Source organism: Engystomops pustulosus, chromosome 1, assembly GCF_040894005.1.
Source record: "Engystomops pustulosus chromosome 1, aEngPut4.maternal, whole genome shotgun sequence".
Lineage (NCBI taxonomy): Eukaryota > Metazoa > Chordata > Amphibia > Anura > Leptodactylidae > Engystomops > Engystomops pustulosus.
Window position 1 is genome coordinate 123,398,568 of NC_092411.1, and position 21,505 is coordinate 123,420,072.

The 21,505-nt window shown below is 37.7% G+C and overlaps 1 protein-coding gene across 42 annotated transcripts in view; it reads right to left on the bottom strand.

Annotated features, from left to right (window-relative positions):
* PTPRD (protein tyrosine phosphatase receptor type D) overlaps nucleotides 1-21,505 on the bottom strand; it is a 1,096,207-nt gene that overhangs the window by 563,132 nt on the left and 511,570 nt on the right. The gene's annotated exons all lie outside the window — the stretch shown is intronic.

A 21,505-nucleotide genomic window follows, 5' to 3' on the forward strand; every position in this document is an offset into this window, starting at 1 on the left:
CTCCTCTATGTGCTTCCTGGTTCTGGTGGCCACGTTCCCTGCAGCCTGTGTGTGTATGAGATACTCCTATACACATGACTGACAGGCTGTATAATGATATGACAATCCTAGTGTTGCCTCCTCTATGTGCTTCCTGGTTCTAGTGCAGTGATGGCGAACCTTTTAGAGACCGAGTTCCCAAACTACAACCAAGACCAACTTGTTTATCGCAAAGTGCCAACACAGAAATGTAATTAGTGATTTATACTTCCTGCTCTGTCACAGCTACAATGATAATCCAGATCTGTCCACATCTTCCTACTCCTCCAGTAGTCGCAGATAGCGTTGTCACTTTAAAATAGCACTGTGCACAGCAAGTCCGGGGCTGTCTGGGACTGCAGGAAGATACCTGGAGTCCTCTCTGGTGATCGCCTGGGTGCCCACAGAGAGGGCTCCGAGTGCCACCTCCGGCACCAGTGCCATAGGTTCGCCACCACTGTTCTAGTGCCTCCTGCAGCCTGTGTGTGTATGAGAAATGACTGACAGGCTGTATAATGATGTAGCACTCCTGGTGCTGGCTGTCTCTATTTGCTTCCTGCTATTGGTGCCCCCTGCAGCCTGTGTTTGTATGAGATACTCCAATACACATGACTGACAGCCTGTATAATGATGTGACACTCCTGGTGCTGGTGAGGGGAGGTGTAACAGGTGTGCCGTCATTTTCTCTCTCGATGTGACCAGCCTCTTTTACATAATCAAGAAAAGATGATTTTAGATGATTAATGTATGAATTAACTATATAAAGGCTGGGATGGAATCCTTGTGAGCTGCTCCAACAGATAGTGGTGACAGAATTAATAACAGAGATATAATGACAGGTGATATTTAAGTATAGAAAGAACATTTAAAATCTGCAATAAAAACACAGTTCATATATTCCCACTTCAGTACAGACATGCAGTACATACCATATATACCCGCTTCTCCTGTACCTTAAACTCAATTTGATAATGTACAAGGAACAATATCATGATGTACTTGAAAATCCCTTGTAATGCTGTAATCCACACACAACCAGAGGGTGGACACTTTGTGACAACATCACAAACAATATTACAGTGCATTTCATGCATATGGTACCTGATGGAAGGTATGATCGAGGCAGATGTATCCATACTTACATAATCTAATACAGGTGATTATAAAAAATACATAAATATAGTATATACACCTTAGATATCTAATATCATGGATCAACAGTAATCAGTGATGTGTGGAGAGACACCAGTAGGGATATTAGCACAGTGTCAGTAGGGATATTAGTGTCAGAGCCATTGCTCTGCAACAATAAGAAAGGAACCAAAAAACAAATAAATATTCTGTCTTTCCATTTGAGATGCTGAATATATTATATAACTTATAAGAAAGTATTACATCTATCAACACTATCCCTCTCCACATTTCTACTTCATACCAAGGACCCCTTTCAGACCCTTTTAAATTGTTCACCCTTTGTGTCATTGCAGCCAATTAGTAAGAACCAAAAAAATTTTTTTTGTCAATATGTCAATATTTTGGCTAATTATTTCAAGGTGGAAGATTTGTCAAGCTGCCGCCACCAGTAGTCTGCTGTAATTTATAAAAAATTAAAATGCCACACTTTTTAAGGGTTTTAGACCATTTATCGGCAGACTAATACAACAAAAAGGGGCATGACCCTTGGAAAAGGGATCTTGACTATGGTGGAAAAAGCCAGTGTAACCAAAATTATGCAAATTTGACTACATTTTGGTTCAGTTTTCTGGGGTAAACTAGACCAATTAATATAGGGTGCAAAGTAGGACCACATAAGGGCACATTTACTTACCCGTCCATGCACGTTTTCCATGGTGCGTTCCCTGCCGAGAAAGCATAGCTGCTGCGATTCACTGAGATCATGAGCCTGATTTCCTGCATGTGTCACTTCCACGCCCAGGTCCGCCGGAGTTCACCATCCTCTTCCCGGTTCATGTAAGTGCTTGGCTTGCAACACAATTTTGAAGTTAAATCCTGTGGTTTGTCCGAATCCATCAGATCGTCCGACGGCTCGCCTCCCCTTCTAAATCCCTGTCCCGCTACAATCCCCAAAAAGTCGGAAAACCTGATGGAAATTTAGCCATGGGACCCTTAGTAAATAAGCCCCATAGTCTTATATTACACTAGTTTTGTCACAATGATAAATCTGTTGCAGAATAAGACTGTCTAATCTAACACTTTTGATAAATCTCCTCCATAATACATACTTGTTACAATGTGAGCTGACCAATATAATTTTCTCCACATTTACTTTTCTTTGTGTTTTCAAGAACCTATGAATAGTGTGTTTATTACAATTGAATATATTTATGTCCCTATGATGTGCACAAAAAAAAAAAAAAAACTACTGCCATCAAAAGAACTAATTTTGCTCCTTTGGAAATGCTTCCCTTTCTATACTAATTTGCACTGAAATAGATAAAAATGTACTGAAAACACACATAATGTAGCAAAATGGCATCTGCATGAAAGAATTGGTGCTATTTGGACATGTCCCTTTGAAGTTGAATATCATTTCTCAATGAGCTGGTCCAGTCTCATGAGGTCGACAGATTCTAATTTTGTTTACTGAGTGATTTAAAAACAAATTACCTCTAAAATAATTGCCTGAGGCATTATGGATTTACTTTACAAAGAAACATTGTCCAAATCTGACGCTTCAAATATATCGCCTTTATGTACTGAATTTTGACAGCAAATTCTATAAACACGATCTGTTTCATGATTCACCTAACTCAAGTCAGATATGAGAAAATGCAGAAAACTGCATTTATCTGACTACTATAAAATCCTTGAACAGCTGAAATATCTGACAGAATTAACTTGCACATTAAAATGGTAGCTTGGGCACATTATTCATCTAGTACAATATTAGGATAGATCAGAGTATCTACCATTTAATTATCAAGTGCTGTCAATGGCAAGTACCAAGATCACTCTAGATCCCTTCTATTTCTACAATTGTCTCCATTGATGACTACATGTGTCAGGTAAATGATTGGTGAGACAAAAACGATACGCCAAGTGGTAACCTGTCACTTGTTATGAAACATCACCTTAGGCAAATTACTTGTTTCGCCTCATAGTAGACATTGAACACGGAAAATATAAAGGAATGCAAATGACTAGCAACAATGAAACAGACATGGCTGGCTCAATCAGATGTAGATGGCAGTAATATAGTGAACTGCTAGTACAGTGCTTGGAGCAGTAGATAATACACTGAGGGTTTGTTTTATAGAGTGTTACTGGTTAATAATATGGAGCTGCAATTCAAGAATGACAACTATTCTACAAATGCCCTAAGAGAACTTAAAAGACCACATTTTTAACTGTTTGTAACAACTTAGACAGGTAGTCTAAAAATGCACAATATTTTTCACATTGGCTGATAACAGATAATACATTGTTTGCATCTCTAGACTTCTGAAGTGCATTGGGATGTCATTTTATACTAACATGTTGGTGAAATTTGGTGCTTGTTTAAAGGGAATCTCTTACCTACCTGAACTGGTTATAAAGGGCTATGTTACTATAATACCTTTTTTGTTTTTACTGTCCAACTGTTCTTTCCATGCCAGCACTTAAAGGAAACCAACCATTTGATTTGATGCTTTATGAAGCAAACATACCTTGAGAATGCAGTAGCTTCACTGATGCAGGATCATATTTTGGTTAATCCCTGTGCTGAGTGATTTTGCTGATAAAACAGAAATAACATTATGATAATGAAGCTCTGTTGCTTCTATTGCTCCTTCAGCACTTGGTTCAGCGGTTCTTCTAGCACATGACCTTTTCTCTGCAGGAGAGGATGATGTAATCTCTGGCTTGTGCCTGAAGGCAGAATAATCAATTGCTGCACCATCCCCCAGCTGCTTTGTATGAGTTATCCAGCTCAGGTTGATTAGTTATGCTTAACTAACCTCCATTTGTAATTTCAAGCTCAGTGTCTAATGTGTTGATCTAGCAAGTCAGCCTGACCCAGCTTTCCCAAGGTCCTGATTGTTATAATTGTTTTTTCAGCAAAACCACTCAGCTCATGGACTAACCGAGATATGATCCTGCATCAGTGTAGCTACAACATTCTAAAGGTATGTTTGCTTCATAATGCATCAAATCAAAGATGGGTTTCCTTTAACTTTAGAAGTGTCACGGGTGCTCCTGCCACAGGATCACCTGTGATCCTGCGTGTACCCCAGCGTCCCACAGCATCCTTTTACCTGTCCCTGCTCCTGGCTCCCACTCGGTGGCCGTGCACTCGCGTTTTCGTCTCCTAGGGCGCACGCACGTCAGCTTCAGAAGATTTAAAGGGTCAGCACTTGGCTGATTGGTGCGGGCCCTTTTCAGGAAATGGGTAAAAGCTGGTTTCCCCCAGCATTCCCTGCCAGATCTTTGTGCTATATGCCTAAGAAAAATTGTGCTCCTTTGCCTTGTGCATGTGGTTTGATTCCCTGTTGTGTTTTCATTTACGCTCCTCCGCTGACCTTCTGCCCTAACCTTCTGCTCTGCCGCCTGTCTTGTGCTTCTTCCTACCCCAACCACGAGCTTGCCTTCAGACTCTGTACCTTGCCTTCGCTGCCACCGTGGACAAAGTCGCACCTGTGGAACAACCTGGTGGTACCACGCCGCAACAAGTCTAACTTGCTTTGTGGCGAGTTCTGGTGTTATTAGTTATCATTACACCACTAAATATTTTGTCTAAAATTAGATATGCCAAACTGTGCCCTGAGTTGGCTATGGAAAATGTTTGTCAAAGGGTGCAGTGAGGGCATGCCCAAATATAAGGAAAACTGGTGCATTCTGTCTTAGTTTGCTTCACTAATATGCACTTGGTGCAAAAGGTGCTGCTTTGGGAGAGTGTGCACGCAGAAGCACAAAATAAATACAAGTGCAAGCTCCAAAAACTGCTTTTTTCATGAAAACTTTGACAAAAAGCTGGTGCAGACACAATAATATGGTTCGACCATTGTGCCTACGATCAGCAGATCACAAGAATTTGATAAATTTCACCAGATGATTAAATTGAAACCTCAAAAGTTCTGCTGTCACTTAAAGTTTACACCAAAAAGGTAGAATTTACTTTAAGGGGTAACCAACGCAATTGGGTTATGTGGCTGACTTCAACTTCTGCTGTGATCAAAATTGGTTTACAGTATAGGAATTTTAGCAGTTCAACCACATTGTTATAGCAATATGGTTGTCCTAATGTAGTAGACAATTTTACAACAAACAATACAATCAATCTCAACAGCATATACATCATGCACTCACAAACTAGTGGACTATCTTTTGAGACAATTGTAAAAAACCACTTTGGTTTTCATAATGAACAAGCCATCTATACACTATCTGTACTATACAGACTTACCAAGAAAATGTGTAAGCGACAAAAGACGCTACACTATATGTCCTCGCATCAACACAACTTCTTTTAACTGCATAAAAGTGAATAAAAGGTAATTATGAGCATATCTTAAGGTTAAGACACACAATCCACTTTAAAATATAACTATTAGATCTTCAAAGAACAGTATACTATTATTTATAAAGACACATTTTAGGTTCTGGGCCCTTTAAAAAAGTTTCTTTAAAAATTAAGATAGTAAACAATGCCAACAAATGGGATATTAGTTCAGGATAGAATATACTAGCACAAAACTGCAACAAATCCCAGTTAGCAATTCCCATCTGGTGATGCTGAATAAGTTTGACTTACGTTGCTCTGACAACCATAGAAAGTTTACTGTGAGGAATAGCCTACAATTACAGTCCTTTAAAGTAAAATATGCCATATTGCAAAAGCTTATTTTTAATTAGACCTTGGAGGACATAAGTCAGATAGAATGAGCACAGATTCAGATTCTGTGCCCTTTCGAAGATTACTTTAGATATTTATCATCCAACTACTCCATAGAGAATAATGTATACTGTACAACATGGGAATCATTTTATTCCTCATAAATTCTGTCTGGTTTATTTCAAAGATTAAAGGTGTAAGGAAGAAAAATAATCTACCATCTGCATATTTCCTCATTATACAGAAGTCTCTTTTCTTTGATTGAAGAACTATACATATGAGGAGCCCTCTGTAGATAATGGTAATTAATACACATTTGATTTTTTTAAACTCTCAGAGAACTTCTTCGGTTGTGATAAACTGGGTGTTCACATCAAGAACTTTTGCACATTGGACAAACAAAGTTAGTGACTTTACCAGACCGTTACAGTGGATTATGATATAATTCTTACATAGGTCCTGAAACCACTGATTGGAAGCAGGCAGAAGGTATGCATCCTTCCTTGATTTTAGTACCATAGTATCATAGTAAAGAAGGTTAGAGGAAACCATCATTCCATCAAGTCCAGACCTAAATGGTCTAGCTCTATCCACCTCAGAGTGAAGGCGATCTGGTTAGTGATGTGTATGGATGCAGGGCCATCAATTACAGTGAACAGGGCATTCTGAAGTGAAGAAAGCTTGACTTCAGTGGTAAACTCTTGGCCTCATTGACTTTATACAACCAAATTACATCTCGTTTCAAAGTTGATTTTCTGGACAATGCCACCTTGCTGGGCCATGAAATAGATATCTAGAAGGTATTTAACTGCTCAATGACATACTGGTAGTGGTTTATTGGTCAATTTCTGCTGACAGGTTCCCTTTAATGCCCGTATTTGGCAATTTTTAATGGATGGCAGACAGGAAAATATATGGACTGGTAGATGGATAGAAATAATAGGAATAATGTAAAAATATAGTATAGTATTGTGAGTATTCATGGCTTACTTATTACATTGATGGAATATTATTGTAGTAGGTGTGGTAGAGCATATACAACCACAGATACGTACAGCTGACAGAACCCTTGTATGTGGTCTTTTTACAGATTTTTATAAATGATTATATTGTATACAGTATATCAAAGCTAAAAGAGACTTATTGAAGGATAGAGGTTAAAGGGGTTGGCCACTGTACCTCATGTTTTTTTTTGTAATGTGCTTGTATGTGTTGGGGTAGGATGTATGGTAATTTACCAATATACATCTATTAAAATTCTTAACCCACTTTCTTGATGTGAAGTGGAGCCTCCTGTCTTTAACTCATAAGCCAGACATTCCTGTCCATACCATGACAAAAGATGGAGGGTCATGTGATCTCTAACTGCATCCATTGAGGTAAAGTGACCAGCCCCTTTAAGGTAAATAGCTGTGTATACTGTGAACAGAAATATAAAACATTATGGCCATATTCTCAGTGGGATGCTTGTAACAAAGGGCAATTTGTTGTTAATAGCAACAAACTTTTAGCCCTGGTTACAAAACAGTGAGCACTTCATGAGATGCATCCCCCACTAGATTTGATAGTTACCTCCAGCAGCTATGTATAAAGGGAGTCTGCCAATTACTCAAGAATTATATGATGCTGGTGCGTATTATAGAAAAATATAGTATTATATCAAAAATACCTTAATAACCTCTGTACATTTCGCAATTTCTGAGAAATTTCCATTTAAATCCAAATGTTAATGAGGTAGTTAGCTGGTGAACTCAGGTATGTCCTCAGCATATGGAACACTGCTTGCTATTCCTGCCTGGACAGTACTCATAGCAGAGCTAAATATCTTAAAATCTGTAAAGGATGGTCTGTAAGTCCATCCTACCCCTTCTGTTGGTGTGAGAAGAGTGGTTAACATCCCTTAAAATCAATGGAGAGGGGGGCAGTAAAAAAAGTAATGATCCATCTTCTTCCTAGCAAAACTGCACCATACAGTATTTGGAATATTACTATATTACTATAGTTTAATGTGATTAATGTCGTTAAAAGGATTAAAGCTGCACAAATCTTACTGTAGCCGATTCCTATGTAGTCTCAACAGTAGTGGTATTTAGCAGTCAGCTGTTTAATGCATGAACATTAAGTTAACTCTGTAGGACAGAGATGAAAGGTCTTCCAAACCCTGAAACTATATTGTGACCTTGTCATGGAGAACTCAAGGGCATTTACACTTCATCTGCATGATACTGCTGTGCATTCTGAGCGTCTCCAACCTCCCCGCCTGACAAAGTGTATCATTGATTACATTATTGAATAAAGTTGCTTCGATTGATTTAAGATTAATTCTCATCATAAGAGACATGCTTTTGCCTGATTACAAGTTACAACACAAATTGAGTTTGAATTATATTCGACATCTTTGATATTTATAGTAAAATAAGCTTTTTTATGACATGCTTAGTGCACTACCGATCATAAAAGGGCTCCATTGCCTTTGTTTAACAGACCATAAAAGGCAACCATTTATGTTGATTTTACTCCAATACATAATTACAGATAATTACATATTTTGCAGCAATGAATGTATGCCATTATACTAGACGCAGGATAACATTTTTTTCTTGTCGCTTTAAGTAATGATATTATGAAATATGACCTCCAACATTGTTTAGGTCACCAGATGTTAACAAATAAGCATCTTCATCCTCAGGCTCAAGCCTACACTGCATTTTTACAAAGCTGGACCTGAACTCAATTAAAAATGAGCAGCTAAATGTCAAAAATACTATTCAGTACATTGCCAAATCTTGATTCAATTAAATACCCTTCATTGAAGCCAGACCAATTCTTGATCTACCACTTTGAGTAATGAGTAGGAAGCAGAGAGGACATTGTGATGGAGGAGAGCTCGCACTGCTTCCGTTTTTTGAAATCTCTGCATTATAACATCTCACTGATAATTGGTTGTTTGACTAATGATTCATGAAATGTATTATAATTAAAGAAATAAGCCAGCTGTGTTTAATTGTCATAAAGAAAACTGCGATAAAACCGATGGCCCCTTATTACTATTAATGCATTTTTGAACCATTGAAAAAGTTAATTTTATGTATTGAGGTATGTGTGGATGCCCTTGGGAATGCGCCTGCTGAAATAGATCTACCTTTGAAATCAAATCTTTATGTTAAATATATTTAAAAAATTGAAAATTCATAAATTTTTACTATTGCAGGCATTATAACAGACTGAAACTTGCTGTATGCAGCAGCCACCTCATTTACATCACAGACAAGACAGATAACAGCTTTACAGGAAACACCAATTACCCTTTCCTGCACAGAACAAGGGCATTGTGGGGATGTTTGTGGACAGATATACACCCCCACAGACGCCTCTGGTGCATGGCGGCAGTAGGGTGTACACACATGTGTGGCACCATACTGTGCAGGGGAAAAATATAGAGCATCCTCTATCCTACCTTTCGTTTATGGCCGACACAATAAGAATATAAGCCGAGGCTCCTAATTTGAACACAAAAAACTGGGAAAACCTATTGACTTGAGTATAAGCCTGGGGGGGGGATGCATTGGTCACAGCCAGTATATAGCTAGTCAGTCCCCTTGCTCCCTAGTATATAGACATTCAGCCCCTGCCCTCAGTATATATCCAGAAGCCCCCGCCCTCAGTATATAGCCAGCCAGCCCATGCCCCCATTGTATAGGCAGCCCCCTGCCCCAGTATATAATCAGACAGCATTTCCTCAGTTTATAGCTAGCCCCCAGCCATTGTATATAGCCAGCCCCTACCCCTGTAAATAGCCAGCCCCTGCCTAAGTATATAGCCAGCCCCCTGCGCCAATATATAGCCAGCCCCTTCCCCAATATATAGCCAGCCTCCTGTCCCAATATAAAGGATAGGGTGGATAGGGCGTTAATTGCTGATCGGTGGGGTCTCAGTGACAGGACCCCTACAGATCACAAGAACCTATTCACATCACTGACACCCCCACAATCAGCTAGTTAGGCTCTATCCTTTTGACACATACATACACTTAGATTTGCTACATCCATGCAATCACACACAACTCTACAACATCCATTCACTCACATACAGCTCTGCTACTTCCATGCAACTTACTACATCCATCTACTAGCATACAGCTTTGCTACATCTATCCATATACTCATAAAGTTCTCTTACATGCATCCATTCACTCACTAACTTATACACATCTATGCTACATCCATCTATTAATGCATACACACAACACTACTATATCCATCCATTCACACACACACAGTTCTGCTATATACATCTTTTCACTCACACAGCTCTTATACATACATATATAAATCTTCCTAGTGGCAGTATTAAGAAATCTTTTCCTCCCATCCTTTCCGACCAGCAGAATGAAAAAGTTTAAGGACCTTGCAGTGATGAAGCATTTGATAAGTCACATGCCTCTGACATCAATAACGCACTTAAAGGATTATTCTTCTCTGGGCGGTTACATTTAATTTAATTAATCTGCTATATACATTTATTTCTTCAATTACATGTTATTAAAAATTACTTATATGTGGAAAGATGATTTCCCATAAATGTAGTCATATTCTCCCTGGTTGCTGTCCTTTGATACAACCACCACCCCTCTCAAAGGGACAACATGACTACATTTATGGGAAATTATCCTCACACAGTTTAAAAAATTTTAATAACTTCCAATTGAAGAAACAAATTTATATGGCAGGTGAATTAAATTAAATGTGAATGCCCAGATGAGAATACCCCTTTAACCGTCTTCATCAGAATAGCAAGGAGAGAAGTGTAGAGATCAGGTGTAAAGCTTTGTCAGTGCTCCTCCCGATCTCTAGGACAGTGGTAAGAGGGGTCTAGCAGTGCTGGATCCTCCTTACTTTGGACTATAAGTTGCAGGCACCCGATATCCCCTAAAATCATCTGCCACTGAGGCACTGTACCTTAATTACAGATTTTTTTCTAAATGAGTAGACAAGTCAACTTCTGAATAGAACAGTCAAGTTTTCTTGAACCATGCCTCCTTCTTTCACACTATGGATTTCAATGTAAAACTTAAATAAATTATATGTTTTTTGTTGAATCTAATTAGAAATATTTCTGTGGAAATACTTTAGGACTTTGTGTCATTGCTTTGTCAGCTCTGTGCTGAGAGCATTTACAGGAAAAGACATACATAGTTATTCTAATGAATAAATCACTTCCTTTATGCTGTATCATTCTTCTCTCAGTGTAGAACCTGCATGATTACATTCCCCATTGTAAATATTAATTCATTCAAAATATTAGACATAAAACATAATTACTTTGCAGTTTGATGGTCGAACAAAGTATAAATGGACAGAATGGTGCATCCAAGGATTATTCTTATTCATTTTCCATCTACAATTGTGTGTAATAATCCTTCAAAAAGGTTACTTCAATCATATGATTACTCTACACCTTGCAGAATGAGCACAGTAAATGAAATGGTAAATGATGGTAAATGGTCAAAAATAAATGTGTTCCTCATAACAATGATCCCTACCCATGTTCTTTTATGGTATTTGAATGTCACATAAGAATAATCCCCCATCGGAGCCCCATATATTAGCTAGAAAGGGGTGGGATGGGGGGGGTGATCATTAGTGGATCAGTGGATGCAACCTAGCAATATATTTTAGAATTATATATTAGAATTAGATTTATGCAATATTACATTTATATTGGACTGGTTACAAGATCTCAATCCAAAGACTGAATCATCTGTAACTCGCCAGTGAGCTCTCTCCATACACCCTCCACAGCACCAGGACATTATAGTACATCCTCGTATGCGTAGGGGTTAAAAGGACCAAAAGTAATTAGAGAATTGACTCAAAGGCTGTTTAATTTGCAGTTGTAAACAATTCCTTCTTTATGTAATTCTTATTTAAAGGGGGATTTCCGAGAATGTCACAGATATAATTCCAATGTGTCTCTTTCAGCTGTTTACAATTTGGCTGCCCCTGAATCTAACTGTAAATATTCTGAATTATTAACAGATTCTCCTGTTTGCACATTGCATCGCTCTCCTGCCCCTCTCCTGCCCCTCTCCTGCCCCTCTCCTCTGCATTACAAGATTAGCTCAGACACAGGCACTTCCTTCCACCAAGCAGCACTGTGCAGAAACTTAGGGCCGTTCCACACTTGCAAGTGTATTGTGATGAACACGCATCACACTTGCAATGCATGCTGCTCGGATTGCACGGCCCGAACACTGCACACTGGGAGTGAACTCAGCATGTCAGTTCAGTCCCAGTGTGCAGTGTTCGGGCCGTGCAATCCGAGCAGCATGCGTTGCGAGTGTGATGTGAGATCATTGCATCACACTCACAAGTGTGAAATGGCCTTTACTCTACTAGCTACAGACATATGAGGTCTTTTTCCAGAGGAGGTGTAGAGACGCATAAAGCAGAGCTGACTCATGGATCACCTCATCTCTCATCTCTGATCTGTTTCATCTTTCTTTTTCTATGTGTCAGACATTAGTGAATATTCAAAAGTTTAATAAAAGTGTAAATAAACCTGTATCCTGATACTGTAGGCACAATGCCAGCACACCGCATCTCATAGCATAGAGAAATCATGAATTGTCTGCTCAGAGAGTCCCCGTCCCCATTTTACAATGACCATAACTGAGTTATAAGAGCTAAAAGAGCAATTAAATTAAGTAAAATTGTAAATTAAGGGGGTGAAAACTGCCCTCTTTATTGTATAAATATCCCTAGGGGATTAACATTTGAGAACTTTATTTCATTGGCAAACCCCCTTAAGCAGCTCAAATTCAACTAAATGCAGCTAAACCGATTGGTCAGCATTACATAATACAGGTGTACAACGACCCAAAACATAAAGCCAAAGACACTGAGGAGTAAATGTAACATCAGTGTAAACAGAAGACGGTTTAGAAGGCGTTGATTGTCTTCATTGTTTTATGTGTGTGAACTGTGGACTAGCTGCTGTGTTGGGATTATTTGAGTCACACCCAGTATTCTGCAACCCATTCCTGTCTCCCAAGAGTGGGATAGACGGCTGATGCAGTCAGATGCTGGAGTCGGTGTCCAAGAAGTCCTCCTGCCCAGGTCCATTACACTATAGTAGTTGTACTAGTCTTTGTTGCTACTTTGCAATTCTGTGTATCTAATGTTTCTGTGTATCTGCTACGTTTACTCCGCCTCTCTCAAGTAACTCGATTCTGTGTTTCGCCACCATATTGGTTTAGATCCAGCCCTGTCCTATTTCACCTTGTCTGTATCTGTTGTTTGTCCCTCCCTGTTCTCATGTGTGTATGCTTGTCTGTATCTGGTTTCATTTTGTTTGTGTGCTCCACCATCCAGCAGCTGCCAAAGTAAGTTCTTCCTATCCACTTGCAGGGTCTCTCAGGGTCCGTTAGCATGTTCCGAATAGCAGTTTTGTCTTTATCATGACAGTATCTCTGCTGTACCACCGCGGTTCACCACCGCTTACCCAGTCTGACAGCTTGTACCCAGTCTGGTTGTGGCTCCAATGTTTGCTGGACAGGTATCTAACAGCAAAGAAGTAGATTTTTCTTGAATTGCCAAGTCAATTACTTCATCTGAACCCAATTGAGCCTGCATTTCACTTGTTAAAGACTAAACTTCAGACAGAAAGGCCACAAACAGCAACTGAAAACCACTGCAGTAAAGGCCTGGCAGAGCATTAAAAAGGAGGAAACACAGCAGATTTGCTATAAAATATCAAACTTAATTATATTCAGGGTACAAGAGTAAAACATTTCATTGTGCACGAAAGAAATACATTACTAACAAATAAAATTAAAATGAAATAATACTTATTTCCAGTTATAGTGGACCAAAACAGTGTTAATGAGGTATATGTTCCTGAGACAGAATGTGGACTGTAGATATAGCAATCCCATTACCAATTATCTTTCATCACTATAGACAGATTTTATGTTGGAGGCAACAGTTATTTGGTCATAGCATGTTAATTTGCTTTAATTATAGAATGGTAACAATAGTCCTTTATTAAAAGACCATAAAATCACATTGTTCAACAATGCCAGGTTCAAAAATAACAAGGAGCCACAATACAGTATTACAAAGTAGGTAAAGAACTATTTAAATGCTGTTTAAATATTGAATCACTGGTTATTAGATAAATACATTGAATATTTTAGAACTGTATCCATGGCAACTGTCATGTTGCCATATGCCACAAAGTAGCTTTAGTTCAAGATTTTAATGTTTAATCATTATGTGTAACAAACTGCGAAGCAATTGGAAGAATAACATTCCTTTTTTACAGAAATGAATTAACTAGAAAACTAGCTACATTTTCAACGTGATTTTCCATGAATTTCCATAGTACAGATTAAATATTTGTAAATTGAATTATAAAAGTCAGAATTAGCTAGTAAATACAATAAAATTTATACCCTTAATAAAATTTAGATGGTAGTTTTATAACTCTAAAATCATGGATTAGCTCAAATGTACTTTAACAAGCAGAACTTCATCTAGAGGAATCGATGCCATAACCCTTATTACCTTTGTGTAAATATATTACAGGGGGTTATCAGGGGTTATATGAGGTTATCAGGAAGAACCCTGTTTCTCTTATTTTAAAGTAGTTTATTCATCGAATTTTATTTATCCCAAAAAGTAATCCTCTAATTGCCCCATGCATAACTATGTTAAATATGCGTTACCACTGTGAAATGTGTGGTGTTAGGAGCAGCAGGGCTGTGAAAAGTGAAATTATAATCCTCTCTGCCTATAAGATCTCTTTGCCGGAAGAGCTTTCAGCTCCACACTGCTCCACAGTCTCTATCCTATGCTATGAGTAGGATCCGCCACTGTATTCTTATTAGGGTGGGAAGGAGTGTGGGTTACAATTCTATTGTTCAGGGAGTAAGATTTCTCCTTAAAGATAGTTTGTCAGTTTAGGCCACCTTGAAGGTTTGTAGCCATTGATGCTCCACTAGGTGATTCTGGTAAGTACGCAAATAGCTTTCCAGGATGGGGTAAGAAAAAACACACCTTTTTTGCTACCATGTATGACAGCTCCCTTACCATCAAGTATGACTTTCAGGAAACCTAATAACAAGATGTGAGATTAAAGTCAAACCAGTGTATCTATTCCAGAAGCAACAGATTCCTAACTGTAGACAGCACTGTTTCAACCTCATTGAGTCTCTTCAGTACAGTGTAGGGAACTGGTTTAGTGAGTGGTTGAGTGAGAGGCTATTGACTAGGATCATCAAGTAAAAGTTCTGCTTATGGAAAGTTTGCCAATGTGGAGACTTTTAGCCATTGACGATCCCCTACAGCATTCTGGGAAATATGCAAATACGTTTTCCAGAATGGAAAAGCAATGCTATGTCAGGCAGGGCTTAGTATAGAATTAACTCAGCCGCATGTATCTGCAGTGTATATTATATATTATTATATATATCTGGTGTGACGGAATGAGGTTAACACCAAGCATTGGCCCACTATGTGCTAGCAATAGATAAGTCCTCCCAAAGCCTTTTGAATAAAATACTGGATATGACTGTAGGATACAATTATGATGTATCAAATATAGGGCCTGACATTTTTGCAAAACATTCTTAAGTTTCAGTTTTATGGGACAGTATTTTTCTATTTATTTCACATACCATAACATTTATTGTGGTGATCCACACTATTAAAACCCTTATTGATACAATAGTCTGGGATTATTTTATATTACAAGGAGTTAGTCACGCTAACAGATTAGTTTTATATCAACCATTGTTCTTAAATATGACTTAAAAAAAAATCTGGAATTCCCAGTGAACCATATTGAAAAGATTTAAAAATTGCTGTGAAATTAAATGAACCAGAATTATATAATCAGAAACAGACACTGTCACCTAGCTGCAGCATTGTGGGAAGTAATTGGTCAGATTAAATTTGGACATTTTCCCGTACAGGCACGCATTCAGAGCCATGCAAATTCTATTTCAAGCCATACCCTGCTGAGCATCATTGCATGGGGTTGATTTCGCCTTTCAAAGGATCACCTATAAATGCTGAACAATGTATAACAATAAGCATGTTGATGAGATTAATTGAGAAGGGACCATTTCAGATTTGGTGCCAAAAAGGTACTTAGTGGCTTAACCAAGTTCAACCAATGTCATCCAATTCTGAAACTAGGTCTGGCAATCATCCTTGTTCCCTTTTTATGACATTTTTATGACATTTGTTTGCCTTTTTATTTCTGTTCTCTTAAGATGAATATTATATTTTGCAGGAATGCTTGTCTTTGCCAAAAATATTGATCTTCTTAATCTAGTAAACTAGACACTCTGGCGCTTTAAAGAGGGTAGTTCTACATTAATAGTTAAAACATTGTAAAATTGAGTAAAAAGTAATATACAATGAAGCAAAAAAAATATATTATATGTTTTTGCTTAGTAAAATGTTATGCTTAAGAGAAATTTCTGACTGCTTTGAGACATTCTTTTCTATCAAGCCATAATTGGCTGTGTAGATTTTTGCTAATAGTTATGTATTAACAGAAGATCTATTTATTATATGAAGTACAAACCAGCTGAAGAGAAGAGCAGATGTCCTAAAATAGAGAAAACATGCTTGTAGGGCTTACTTTTCATAACAAAACATTGTTCTGGGGATAAGGAGAAGCACTGTGTATTATTTTTTAGTTCATTTATTTATTTTACATTTCAGGAAGATTCCATTGGGCCCCTCAACTACCAAGCAATGACACTGAAAAGCTGTCAAAATTTTTTCACCATTAAACCTATTGAAAAGTTCCCACAGAAGACTTCATTCTGCGCCCTGTTCTTTTTTTTGTATAGAAATCGATCAGATCTAGCTACAATTTCTTTAAAAAAAAAAATATGCTGGCAGCTTGCCATGAGAATCACTGCATCATACCGACTCAAGGGCACGCTTTATCTCCACTGTGTGATTTGGAACGTCAACCTCATTCCCTCCTCCCTCTGGAATTTTCTTCAGCGGGTCCAACACAGAATGTCTAATTTCTGTCCCCCCACATTACTGAGGGTGGAGGAAATGAGGAAGCTGAACAGAGCCTAACAATAAATCGGCTGTACATAAAACAAGCCCCTTGTGAGCAAGCCTTCAGGCAAGGTGCAAGCAACCTTTTAAAATGTGATTTTAGAAAGATCTGAGCAATGGATTCTTATACAAATAATGTACAGGGCACAGAATATAGACTTCTTTGGGAACTTATCATAAGGTTTAATGGTGAAAACCTGATGAGGTGTTGCCTTTAAGAAAAGGCTCAGAGTTTTTCAGGCAGAGCAAGTGTGTTTTGGTAGAATTTACAGTTCTCCCTTCCATCTGACAGGCTGAAATAGGTTTGAGCACAGTGTAAAAACAATGATGATGTGTATGGGTGGTCCAGAAGAGGTTTATTAAATTGTGTTTGTTTGCAGACACTGCTTTAAGAACTAGTGGATTTCCTGTTAGATATTACAGCTGTGGAGCATTTCGTAGAGAGCCAATAGCCGAGCAGTTTGAGGAGAACATCCCAATGTATCAACTCCAGCTACATATTTTCACAATGCTAACATACACAGGGCTGCTACCTACTGTTACACTGTCTGTAGCTTTTTATGGTCAAAACTAATGGTAGAATCTCTTTTGGTGGCTGGGGTCACCTTAGACATCAGGGTTGTGGTGAGTCTGTTACTGTAACTTATAACATTCAGCCATGGATTTGAAAATATTTGTATTATTTCACATAGTCCTTCAGAGTACAGTATATATCACAGTATATCAGAGTGGGTTTATCTGGAAGATTTTTTCTTTACTAGAAATAGTTAATACAGTGTCAAGGAACACTCTGGCGTATGATACATCATCTGTAGTAAATACTACTGAATAATACATTTAAGCAGCTGAGAACAAAACACAAAAAATAAAAAAACTATTTTAAGAAAAAAAAAGTAGACCTTGGCGTAACAATGAATGCTGGTTGGAAGAACCTGAGATCTAAGCTTTATTCATCTACATAGTGTCAGAAACTGTAATTTCCATTCCTTTGTGCAGTGGAAGCTAACATGCTGAATACAGGCAGCACCTTCATGATTCAAGCATTGTATTTTAGTCAACTCTACATCTGGAACCTGCCTAAGCTCAGCGATGATAACAAAGCCGGATCACTTACAATGTGACAGAGAGCAATGATATATCAACAGTGGAACTTAAACGAAAAATCCAAGTTCACTTTAACCAGGTTCCATTCAGCTTTACATTTTTTAATTAAACTTGTTACTGCTCAGGAAATCGTATTGCAATCATCTTTTTGTTGCTGTTCTACAATACTTGTACGGCCAAGAAAAAAGTGTGTAAGGCCTGTGGGGATTTTATATCTCTGTGACAACAAAAGACACATTTTTGTTGGTAGGAGATTAAGCGTTGTATATCTGGACACAGCTAACAAATGAGCAATTTTATAGAAATAATTTGTGACAACTGTTTTTTCTTGGGAAAAATATGATCAATTACAGCAACTACTGAATATACATTTTCATGATGGTAAAACTGCCAGATTTTTTTTCTACATATTTGTAGTCTGAACTTAGATGTTTATTTGTTCCACAAAGCAATATAAGGTATTATAAAAGGAATCTTAATTCTTTATTTTTCAAGTCTAGGGCATAGGTTTGATTCATTCTTGAGTATAAATTAGAAGGGGTGATAAAACCTATATGTACAAAGTCATAAGCAAAAACAGAGTAATTAAAGTAATCAAAAACAGCAAAGTTTAGTTAGTGGGGAAGTGCAATCCCAAAACATGAAAAAAGCAGGACAGTGCCACACAACACTACCAAAATGTTATAAATGTTGCCATTACTTAAATCAAAATCCAACAAGTGGCAAGGACTCTACAGTGGGGGAATATGTATTCCTTATATAGGTATTCCTATATATAGGTCTATATAGACCTTTGTCAGGACAATATCAACCAGGATTACACACTTTAAAGGGAACCTGTAACCACATTTGCTTATATACAGCCAGTGACAGGTTCCTATAGAGCCCTATAAACTAACTGACACCCTACTTTTAGCTAAAAGTTGTTTTGCTTACATCCACAGAAATCACCTTTTATATTATAACTGGCATAAGAGGGGCGTGTCCTGCTCATCCAGCCCCTACCATCTAATACTCCCCATGCCTTATGCCTTCTTACTGCTCACAGTTCATGTCATGTGGCCAGAGTGACATCATCTCAGGTCCTTTAGCCTCTTAACAATGACACTGTAACCCATGCATGTATCTGGCCATGTGAAGTCACAGCAGCCTCCATGGATTTCTACTCCTTTCCATTCTCCGTAGAGGCTGCTATGATTTCATGTAATCACATACATGGTGTACAGTTTGTTATTCCTAGAAGCCTAAAGTACCTGGGATAATGTCACTGGTCATGAATGTAGACAAGGCATCATGTAAAAAAATTGACACATGTCTATCCCAGACCAAGTTGACACATAAGTGCCCCAGACCAATCTCCTTACAAGGACAGTACCAATTGCATCACCCTTTCACATTTCATCCTTATGAGCTCTTCAGAGGGAGCAGGTGCCAGTTAACAGACTGGAGGAACCATATATAAACAACAGTGGGCTGATCAAGATATTGAAATACCACAGTTTATCATTGCTTACATGCCTAAAAACTGTTGTACAAGTTCTGAAAAATACACAATTCACATTTCCCCCTTAACATCATCTCCACACCAAGTGTTCCTAGCCCTTTCCAGACTATGGCACAATTGTACGTCAGGCCAGAGTCTCCTGCTAAATCTGTAGTGTTGGGGGGTGGAGATTACATTGTATACTAGCACATCTGGTTCCAGCCAATTATAAAGCTTCCCCTATGTTCAAACATGTATTCTGGCTTTTTTTAGCTTTTGTCATGTTTTGCTGCAAATAAATAAGACATTCTTATATTTATATCTATGTTCTATTATTTTAGGAGTTTCCTGGGCTTGTTTTTATGTGGAATAAGCTGTAGTTTTCATAAATACTTTATTTTTAAATATTTTTGTAAGTGGGGAGAAATTACACAAATATTTTATTGATTTCGCTTCCATCCTGAAAGCTATGGGTGTTATCTATATATCATAGCCAGTACCTGCCCATTATGGAGTAATCTAGTGTTCTTAGTAGAGATGAATTAATTTATTTCCAAATTTATTCTGAATATTTTCTGATTTGCTGCAGACAAATCTCGTATATACCATAATAACAGATTTGCTAAATTGTCCTTTGAACTTTTGATAGCTTCTACTTAACTACATTTATAGTACATCCATTAGATTGATGTTATTATCATCTTACTGAAAACTGAAAGCTAAAGAATTTGTAAGTAATTTATAATATGAGATAGGACCTTTCATTAAAAAAAAAAACTTAGAGGACAAGATGGTGTTATATACCGATTATCAGGAAAATCAAAATAAATAAACCAACTTCAGGTCAGACCAAATACAACTGTACCCAAATAGAACCCTGCATAAATGTGGCAATATTGAAAAAAATCCACAAATCTCTAGTTATCACCCTGCACCTGTACAGTGGATGTCACTAAAAGGTTAACGTTTATCTAGATCCTGAAATCATCTCTTCTTGCTAACGAACACAATGGCTTTACATCTAACGTATACGATGAAAAATGGTTGCCTTGATACAACCTTTTCAATCATTGACTAATATACATTTACCTTTCTTGATTTGAGGGTCACATTATGAAGTCTCTGTCTTCACACAATGAGACTGCCCATCTCTGCATGTTTACTTATTAAGAGGATTTCTATAGAATATTTATCCACTTTCATCTTCCTATTCTTTCAAATGATACATTTCTGCAAATTTCCAATCATGAAAGGTCTTTAACTACAAGAAAGGACACTATGCCAATTACAATTGAATGTCCTGAAAAAATCACATTTGACTTAAAAGTAAAGCACCATATATCAAATCCCTGAAACATTGCTTCGATAACACTGTTTGTAAAGTAGACTGCAGAAAAAAAGTTAGGACCTTGATTTGTAATTTAAACTTCTGAAGACTAATGGAAGGCTTAAATATTTTCATTGGCTCTTTAACCCCTTAAGGACCAGGCCCTTTTTCGTTTTTGCGTTTTAATTTTTCACTCCCCACCTTCAAAAATCTATAACTTTTTAATTTTTCCGTGTACAGAGCTATGTGATGGCTTATTTTCTACGTAACAAATTGCACTTCGTAGTGATGGTATTAAATATTCCATGCCGTGTACTGGGAAGCGGGAAAAAAATTCTAAATGCAGTGAAAATGATGAAAAAACACATTTGTGCCATTTCTTGTGGGCTTGGTTTTTACAGCTTACACTGTGCGCCCCAAATGACAGGTCTATTTCATTCATTAGGTCAATACGATCACGGGGATACCAAATTTGTATAGGTTTTATAATGTTTTCATACATTTACAAAAATTAAAACCTCCTGTACAGAAAAAAAATTCTTCATTTTGCCGTGTTCTTGCGCTAATAACTTTTTCATACTTCGGTGTATGGAGCTGTGAGTGGTGTCATTTTTTGCGACTTCTGATGACGTTTTCAATGCTTCTATTTT